Source organism: Ursus americanus, chromosome 3 (assembly GCF_024610735.1).
Source record: "Ursus americanus isolate L20-20 chromosome 3, mUrsAme1.1.p, whole genome shotgun sequence".
Lineage (NCBI taxonomy): Eukaryota > Metazoa > Chordata > Mammalia > Carnivora > Ursidae > Ursus > Ursus americanus.
In genome coordinates this window covers 16,768,315-16,778,482 of record NC_142129.1, presented here as the reverse complement: position 1 = coordinate 16,778,482, position 10,168 = coordinate 16,768,315, and the positions used below count along the sequence as shown (strand labels likewise).

Here is a 10,168-nt window from a genome sequence, read left to right as displayed (position 1 = left end):
AGCATCCAGATCATTAAACTGAACATAAGAAGCCCTCCTTGGGTCTACTCCCAGTGCTTCTCCCCAAAGGATTATCATTATTTTTACTTCTAATATCATAATTAGTTATGTGTGATTTTGAACATTATATACATCAATCCACATTGTATGTATTTTTGTGTGTGTCTCACTTCTTTCTAAGCATTATATGTGTGGCTTATCTCACTTCCAGAATGGTGGAGTAAGGTTTTCCAAAAATCTGCTCCTCCATATAAGAAAAAGAACACTGGCAAAAACTGTTAAAATCAGCAGTTTCAGAATTCTGGAACAGCGTGCAGCAATTTGAGTAATGTTTTTACTCAAGATAAACAATGGAATCTTGGTAAACAGAGAGTCTTGTGGCCTGTTTAACTTGTCCTAATCACATCCCTTCTGCCCAGCTCCACAGTAGCCTTAAAACCCAATGATGGTAGCTGTGAAAACAAAGAGCCTGGCACCCACAGGATACAGAAGAATGAGTTTGGAGCACTCCCACAGCCCATTCCCACAGATTTGCCACATTTGGCCCTTCTGGAAAAGCTTCATTCTCAGGTCATGTTTTTTTTAATTTAATTTTATTTTTATTTTTATTTTTTTAAAGATTTTATTTATTTATTCGACAGAGATAGAGACAGCCAGCGAGAGAGGGAACACAAGCAGGGGGAGTGGGAGAGGAAGAAGCAGGCTCATAGCGGAGGAGCCTGATGTGGGGCTCGATCCTATAACGCCGGGATCACGCCCTGAGCCAAAGGCAGACGCTTAACCGCTGTGCCACCCAGGCGCCCCTCAGATCATGTTTTTTGACCTGACTTGGAGCTCTCTCTGAGTGAGCTACCTACAAGGCATTTTACAAAAACAGACAAACAAACAAAAAAAATCATTAGCAAATGTTTAACTTGCAGCTGCTTGAGGTAGCTAAGAAAAGGTAGCTAAGAAAAGCCTGCCGGGAAACCTTAAAAGGAAAATAAAACCTGGGGAATAAGCCATCGCTAAGAAGCTTTGACAAGCTCTAGTTTATTCCTGGGGATCTAGAAGGCTACATACATATGCAGAACTGAGAGCATGGGCAAAGCTATGCCCACGCCCAGGAAAGACCTGAGAAGGCCCCAAGCTCTCACCTCTGGCTGACCTTGAGGTTCTGTAGGAATAAGAAGTAGGGGCGCCTGGGTGGCACAGCGGTTAAGCGTCTGCCTTCAGCTCAGGGCGTGATCCCGGCATTATGGGATCGAGCCCCACATCAGGTTCCTCTGCTATGAGCCTGCTTCTTCCTCTCCCACTCCCCCTGCTTGTGTTCCCTCTCTCGCTGGCTGTCTCTATCTCTGTCAAATAAATAAATAAAATATTTAAAAAAAAAAAGGAATAAGAAGTAAAGGCTAGTGCAGAGTTACAAACTGCCTCCTGGAGCATTGAAAACAAATCCCAATGTATATTAAACATATACTAATCAAGTCCAGCAAGGGTGCAGGACACATGAGAAATGTACGAGTATCAGTGGTATTTCTGTACACCAGCAACGAACAACATGGAAATGAAATTGCAAAAACAATGACTTTAAAGAGCATCAAAAAATAAAATACTTCAGAAACTACTTAAACACAAGGCAGGCACTGAAAACTACAAAACGTCATTGAAAGAAATTATAGACGACTACATCAAGAGAAAAACAGGGGCACCTGGGCAGTTCAGCCAGTTAAGCATCCAACTCTTGATTTCAGCTCAGGTCATGATCAATCTCAGTGTTAGGAGATTGAGCCCCTTGTCAAGCTCTGCACTGGGTGTGGAGCCTGCTTGGGATTCTCTTCCTCTCCCTCTACCCCTCCTGTCCCCACCCTCTCTCTCTTTAAAAAAAAAGAACATCCCATAGTCATGAAGAATTGAAACTGTTCAAATGAAAAACTCCCCACGTTCATCGATGGGTCAATGCAATCCATTGTCACAGGCATCATTCCTGGCTATATTATATCCCCCACTGAGAGAAAAAGGTAGTGATGCCATTAATACTTACGATACCATGGCCCTTAGAATTCTGTTTATATGAAAACAGTATGGATCTTCTTCTGCAGTTCCCTAATACCATTTATTTAATGCCGGTCGCATTATTACCCATGGTACGGCATCTTCATTGTGCTGGCCATGAATAGTGATTCCCAATGACTCAAAAGTTGTTACTGTGTTTTTTTGATGATAACCATAAGGGCAAATATTATCCAGAGTACAAAGGAAAGTGTAAACAATAATTCTTTTTCTGGTCATATTAACTTAATGATTTCATAACATGAAACAACACATCTCCAGCTGCATCTTTTCTTGAACTCTTTAGGCTGCACTCTAAGAATGAGATCTCATTTAATGTTATCCATACCCCTGCCACCAGTGGAGAAAAGAAGCAAGGACCCAGTGTTCAAAGAAGAATGGATCAATTCATGCATGGAATATCCATCCCTTATTGAGTGTGGTATAAGCCTGACTGATGAAAGTACAACCTCACACATTGATTAATCAGAAGGTCTCTTTGGCATTTTGGAGTAAATGTCTTATTGCCTTCAGAGGAATTAGGTGCAGCCATTCCTTAGTGACTGCTTGGAACATGGTGCAGAACTTGTGAAGAAGGTAGATGACCTCCCCAGGTACTGATGGTGGGGAGCCTAAGAATAAATATTGGCTGCTGCCATCCCCACTGCCCTTGGGTGCTACAGACCTGAGGCATAACCATGGTCCAACACAGAGGAGTAAGAATCCATGCAGGGACCTACCCATGGTACTCATTCCCAAGGGCTGACAGTGGACCATTGTTAGCCCAGAGCTCTGAGCTTCTCCTGCATTGTGTCTTGGATAAAAGTCATCTCAAACCAATGTGTCAGCACGATTCTGATGGCTCGGTCTCATTGGAGTATGTAGTCAACCTCATAGTCTTGTTAGAGGATCAAATACCTGAAGTGGAGAAACAGAGACTGTGGATCACATAGTGCCTGGTATTGACTCAGGGAACCCCAACTGGAGAGCACTACTGGCCCTGGCAAGTTTGAGCTACTGGAATGGGACTTAGAAAGTTTTGAGTTTGATGCTTCCAGTAATAGAGACTAACCTGGGAACAAGTCTAGGTTCTAGGTGCACTGCCCAGAGAACACTGCTGGCCCTGATGAGTTCCAGGCATAGGAAGGTGACTTAGAACATTTTTGGGAAGGCATTCCAAAACACAGGGATGCCCAAAGCATGGGGGCACAGAGCAGGAGCACCTCTAGCACAGGTTGAAGAAAGATGTTGGCACAGACTGCTATTAGTTTACCAAAATCCATTCCCTTTTCTTCTAGGCAGAGAGCAAGATTATATCTTCTGGGTTTCCTTAGTGTTAGATGTGACCCTGTGAGTTCTAGCTAGTGAATTGTATGTAAATATATGAAAAGAAGTGAGATATGCCACCACTTCCTGTCCTAACCCATACACTCTTCCTACAGGACACAGAACATTCTGCTCTCTTTTCCTTTGCCTTATTAGATGTATATAAAAATTTAGGATAAGCTTAGGAGCTATCCTTCAAAGATGACCTACCTTGTCTTGACTGTCTGAATCATTTAGTGAAACAGAACCCTCTACCCCAACAGCAGATTGAATTTGAAGAAATACACTTCTATTGCATTAGACTGAAATTTCAGATTCTAGCTGTTATAGTAGCTAAATTAATACAGTAATATTCTAAGACTGTGTATATTTTTGTCAGAATTCTTAAAGTTATTAAAGTTATTAAAATTAAGCATGTGAAATAATTTCGAAAAGGGGATTGTTGCCACTAAAGGCCAAAAAAAGTTTATCGAGCATTTTGCCCTAACATTAGATGTAGCTGGTAACATTAACTTCACATAGAAGAGAAATACTATAGATGTAGTCTATCTTAGTTTTAGCAAGATTATTGACCACATTTCTCATGGATCCCTTATGGCCATATACTTACAAATGAAAGGGTAATGCATAAGGAGCTATGTCAACGTGGTGGAAGTTTCTAGTCAAGTTCCAACATCTCTGTCATTGTTTCTCTTTTCTTCATTTTTAGTAGGAACTTGAATAGAGACAGATGAAAAATGCTTATCTAATTTGCAGGTGATGAAAACCAAGATGAGATAATATGATATGTCAGAATCAAGATTCAAAATGATAGACTGAATAGATGGACTGAAATAAAGAAAATGAAATTCAGCAAAAATAATTGTAAGATATGGAATTGAGTTTTAATGTAACTTGCCTCAATATGACAGATATGGCTTGTTGTAAAGGGTAAAATTGAGGACATTTCTCAAAGGAGCGGTTCAAAATCCACAACTTGCCAGATAAGTCACCAAAATGATTCTGTAGTTGCTCCTAAAAAATCACTCAGATGAAGATTAGGAGTACAGATAGATCTGAAACCCTTAAAACAGTGATTCTCAGAGTTTTTTTCTTTTGTTTTTGTTTTTTAATTTGTGGAGATATATATATGTGGAGATATATATATATATATATATATATATATATATATATATATTTTTTTTTTTTTTTTTTTTTTTTTTTTACTAGACAGCCATGCTATACATCCTATAGTACACAGACCAGGTCAAGGCTTCAAAGAACTGTCTTCCATCATTTATGACCTTCAAATGTCCTACAGGATATTATTATGATCACCTAAGCTTAAAACCTAACTACAGTTAACAGAAAATCTTAAAATATTATTACAAGGTATTAATTTTTCAGGTACATAACTACTATGTGTAAAAAGGGAAGCTTATACTTCAGTTTTTGATCAGAACTTTACTGGGAACTATCTACAAGTTCAGAAAATTATGTCACTTGTAGTCATACTATTCACTTCTATATCAGCTGGCATTTGATGTTGGTGCATTAATGGAGATTTTATGTATAGGTGCAATCATCTCTTTTCTTTGTTATGTCTGCCCTTGTCGTCTTTTGCATATTGAAGTACACATTATCATACGCTACTCTTTAAAACTGTCTCATTTACATTACACTTAGGATTTTGATTTTTTTTACTATCTTTAGAATTCTTCATTTCATTAAGGTTTTCACAAAATACATAACTCAAACATAATTGTCTATGTCCACCACAAAATAGAATAAAGTATGTGGTTAATATACAAACCTAATGATCTTTTTCATTTTCAAAAATATAAATACTAACGGTGTTTGAAGCTTTACAATTTTCTTCTCTATGTTACTTTTTAAGGCCTTAAGGCTTTGCAGACCCTTCATTAATGAGTACTATACTTGTCCTCAGGGTACGATGCCCACAGGCAAGGAATGCCACTATGGATACATTCCTGAGGGTGACACACACTGATCTATGTTGCCTCAGCCTTTTGAAAACTAACCAACCAATCAGACGTCCTCCAATCAGTTCTCACAGTTTCATTGTCTCTTCTTACTACAAAGTAATAATAGAAAGGCCTAAGTTTCCAGCAGCATTCAGGCTCTCATGGATCAATCGTGAAGGGTGAGAAGGAAAACACTGGCTTCTTCCAGGACAGAATTGTTTCATTTTATCGAGAAAACCCCCAATAACTCATATACTACACACACACACACATAAAACAAATTATAAAAGATTTTATATATTTTATATACATATAAAATATAAAATACAAATATAAAAAATTTGTTTATTTCAGAGAGAGAGAGGATGCACGAATGCGGAAAGGGGCAGATGCAGGGGAGGGAGCGAGAGAATCCAAGCAGACTCCCTGACCAGCACGGAGCTTGATCCCACCACCTTGAGATTATGACCTGAGCTGAAATCAAGAGTCCCACCCTCAACCGACTGAGCCACCCAGGGGCGTGCTGCCCCCAATAACCTATATGGTGGTTTATATCGAAATATTTTCTGATTAAATTGTGTTGAAATAAAGGGCAATCTTTTGGTTGGGTATTTCAGAAGAGGTTAGAGTGGAGAGGGAGTTAATGTTGGTAAAGTACCACTGAAAGTACTTCCCCCACCAGGAGTCATCTCACTTGCCAGCTTTGGGGGCAGAGCCAGGGCCCCGGCCTTAGCAACGAAATCCAAGGCAAGACTCGCCAGCACACAGCTGACTTGCTTCTAGCCCGGTTTGATCTTGTTGCCCAGATTGCGCTCCTCAGTGAGGAGCGCTCACTTCATTTTCACAAAATGCCGGTAATCCTGGAATTGGTCCTCTGAGAGGTAGTTGGCCAGGATGTCCAACCTCACACGTTCCTTTTCACCCAGGTGGGCCACCGCATTTTTTTCCGGAAACGCTGCCCCTTCCTCTGCGAGCCTAGGGCCCCCGTGGCTTGGCCCCCCCTGAGACCCCAACCTCCTACATCTCCTGTGGCTCTGAGTAGGAGCCGCCTTCTGCTGCGTGGGGGTAGGGGGTAGGGGAAGAGGGTATAGGAGAAGCTGGGCTCGGACCCTCCAGGCGGTGGGGGGCGGGGTCGCCCTCTCCTGGGGTCACGTGGTGCGGCTCGCGCAGGACGTGGTGGGAGGCGGGAAGCGCGAGGCGGAAGCCAGCGGGCGCCTCCGCTCCAGGCGGCTCGTCAGGAGAAAGTGCTCCCGAGGTCGCCGGCCCGCGCCCTTAGTGCTGTTCTGGTCAGCACGGCTGAGAGGGCGTCAGCGCGGGTGACTTGGGTGTGAGGGCCTGTGGTCCCGCCACACAGATGGCGTGCTCGTCCTCGCTGAAGAGCGGAAGGTGCCCGGGCTGCGGAGCGCGTGAGTGTCCGGCCTCGGGGCGGGGGTGGGGGACCAGGCCCTCGTCAGCACCCTGCCTCTGCAGTTGACCACGTGGCTGCCAGGAGACTTCTTCCAGCTTTGGCTCCCCGCTTTTGAAGTGCTGCTCTCCCTTGCCTAGGGCTTCGGGGGATTCAGAGAACCGGATATTGGTTTTTTGTCGCCTGGAAGTCGTTTCCCAAAGCACTGAAAGTTGGGACCGGCCTGTTGGGCCTGGCGTTGTGGCTGTGAGTGGAGCTGCCCGCACTTGAAGGTCTCGGGCTCCCTGGCTCCTGCTGCTCCATCTTGGAAACCTCCGCCCTAAGCGGCGGGGCTTCCTGCACTGAAAGCCTTGCACAGCCTCCCCGGCCCAGCCTGGATGTGCGCTGGTGCGCTGGACCGGGCGGCTCCTCAAACCTTGGTTCTGAGCGGTAGGGAGAGACCAAGGCACGGGCCCAACCCTCGAAACTTAGATAGGAAACTGTGTTGTCTACTTGGCTCCTGTGGTCAGCAACAGCTTTCCGTCCAGCATTCTCTGCGTGGGTGTTGACTGCCCAGGTGGGCGGGCATCCAGGTAACCCTCCTGGGCTCCCCCTCCTAGCTCCGGGCTGCTTTGCCTTCTTAGACTTCTAGGAATGTTCTGGAAAGAGGAAAAGCCTCACTTGGTCCTGCTAAAGTTGCTTCACGAGGTTCTGGGCTAGGCCTTCTTTCTCTAGCCTATGCAGGTCTTTGTGGAATTTGCCCTCCCAAGGCTCTGGATGCCTGGAAGATCTCTCGTCTTCACCCACTGGCCTGGGGGTGGTTAGAGGCAGTGGTAATTAGAATGTGATTTGTTGCTGCCCTTGCTCTTTCTCTCACTGGGATATGGGCTGTTGCCTTGGAGAGGTGTGGGGTGTCTCTTTGGAGACCTGTTCTCTTCGTTTTCAGGCACTGAAGAGAAATGGATTTTGTAGGGGATACATGTGGCTAAAGTTTCAGGCTTATTTCTACTGCGGACATTGAGTCATGTTCTAGGGGCTCATCGAAGGCAAACCCGGATCTGCTAGATCCATTTTGGTTGCCATTCTCATCAAGAGTAGCCATCTTGTGGCAAGCTCCCTGAGGAGCTTGGCCAGTGCAAGGTAGAGTGTGCTCTTACTACCCGTGGAAGGCTGGGCACCTGGGCAAAGTGTGGCATCTACCTATCCAGGTAGATGCCAGTCAGCATCAGAGTTGGTCAGGTTGGGCCTTCTGGGTATAATCTGCTTGGGATTCACTGCGGGGGGACTATTCTCTAGACTCTTTTCTAGCACAGTATGCGACTGTTCCTCTATGAAGGGAATTTTCAGAGAGCCTGCAGACTTTGCCTGAGGCTGGCAGAACCCTTTCTGATCAAGGCTAGATGAAGAGCTAGGCAGCTCTCAGTGCTGAAAGGCTGCAAGCTGACATTGTGAGCAGGGGACAGGGATGCACCCTCTTTAGGAGGCAAGTTGTCAGTGGCAATCTCCAAGGAACTGGGGCACTGCTGGCTCCACGACAGGGGTGGCTCTCCCTTGCCCAGAGGAACATTTTGCCATTTATCGTAAGCCTGACCATCTGCTGATGCTTGGGCCTCCCTGCCTTGGAGAAGCAGGACTGAAGAGTTCACCTCATACTCCGCTGAGACTCCCTGTGGGGGTTCATAGACTGTCTTGACATAGCAAGTGTCTGGTGTCACATCCCTTCTAGGAGGCAGCCTTGAACAGAAGTGATATCCATGGGGCCGGAACACTCCCGGCCAGAGATGCCAGGGGTTGGATGCTCAAAGACGCTAGAACTGGGAGAAGGAGCTATGAGGGAAGTCTCTCTTATTACAGAGGTACCTGAGCTGGTCAGTGCTGCTGATGGGGAAAGAAGGGGAAAGAAGATGCAGGGTGGGTGTCCCCCACTGGAATCCAGACCCTCCATGCTCTCCTGGGAGCTGCACTGTCAGGGCCCTACCTCACATTAACATGGTTGTACTTGTAGAGGAACTGAAATGGTAACTTTGGGACCAAGGAGTGCCAACTGTGCCCTGAGATGTTTAACATCATGCTGGCATTGGGTTGGTTCTCCCCAGATTTGGTTAGAATGGCAAGAATGAGGTCAGCCTGCAGGTTCACTGCACCTTTGCTTCAGCCAAAGCTTTGCTCCTCCTGGTCATGCTGCTTTCCTGTGTTGGAGGTCAGAAATGAGGTGCTTTGGATTAAAAGAGTCAGAAGAGACAGTGTCTGCAGGTTTAGATCTGCAAATGTAGCTTATCGCCTCTGGTGTGGCCACAGCCATCCTCAGGGCTGCATGGGGCTCCAGGCCAACTCTGAGTACAAACCTCTCTGCTGCTCGGGGGCTTAGCCACATGGGCCGTTTGTCCATGCCGTGGCTACAGCAGCTATGATGGGCAGGTCCTGGGGGGCAGGGCTAAGGGGGCTGAATCCAGATATATTCAATATTAATTATTTGAAATAATTTTTGCGGGTAGATCAGTTTTCTACTAATGAATTTCAAGGATTGTAAAGAGAGCATTACCAAATATTTATTATAAAAAGAGGTGTTGAATCACATAGGTTAAAAAACCACTGCTATAAATCTATAAATGTCTACATCACACCTATTAAAAGGTTTGATATCCTCTAGAATTTAGCATTATAGTGATGACTTGTGGTAATAAGGAATTTAGAGTACAGGCCATTTAAGGAAAATGTCAGATATCTGGGAATAAAGAGGATGTGAGAGGAACTTTATTGAGCATATGCTATGCACCAAGTATTATGCTTATTTATTGTCCTTTTTTATATCTTTTTTTAAGTGTTCACAATAAACTGTTTAGGTAGATATTATTTCTCCATTTAAAACTGAGGAAACTCAGAGCATTTAAGTAAATTGTCTGGAAGGTAAAGCCATTTTATTGTGAATACAGGATTGGGACCCAGCTCTATAGGTTCAAAGCCTAAACTCTTAACCAGTGTGCAAGAGAAGATTGGGGCATAATAGCTGTTTGCAGTTCCTGAAAGGCTGATGTTCAAAAAGAATAGGTTTCACCTGGGCCATTCCAGAGGCTATAAAGCTCGGAATAGTGAGGAGAAATTAAAGAGTGGTAGATTTTAGCTTAGTTTAAAAAACTTTATCACAACTAGTTATCCCTCAGGAGAATAGACTGTCCCAGGAGGTAGTGACTAGAAAGGATATCAGCAAACAATAAAATCCAGTATTGATTATCTTGGGTCAGAATTACTGAAGAAAGATTTTCTTTATTTGTGTCAGAGGTTAACATAGTTTTGTTTTAAAAGATTTATTTTATTTATTTTAGAGAGAGAGTGGGGGCCAGGTAGGGGCAGAGGGAGAGGGAGAGAGAGAATCTCAAGCAGACTCCCTGCTGAACTCAGAGCCTCACATGGGGCTCACTCCCATGACCCATGAGATCATGACCTGAGCCAAAATCAGTAGCTG

At 44.4% G+C, this 10,168-nt stretch overlaps 1 pseudogene; it reads right to left on the bottom strand.

Moving 5' to 3' along the window:
* Window positions 1–6,628: 6,628 nt before the first annotated feature.
* Window positions 6,629–9,094, bottom strand: LOC123789661 (protein Shroom3 pseudogene; annotated as a pseudogene).
* Between the last annotated feature and the right edge of the window lie 1,074 nt (window positions 9,095–10,168).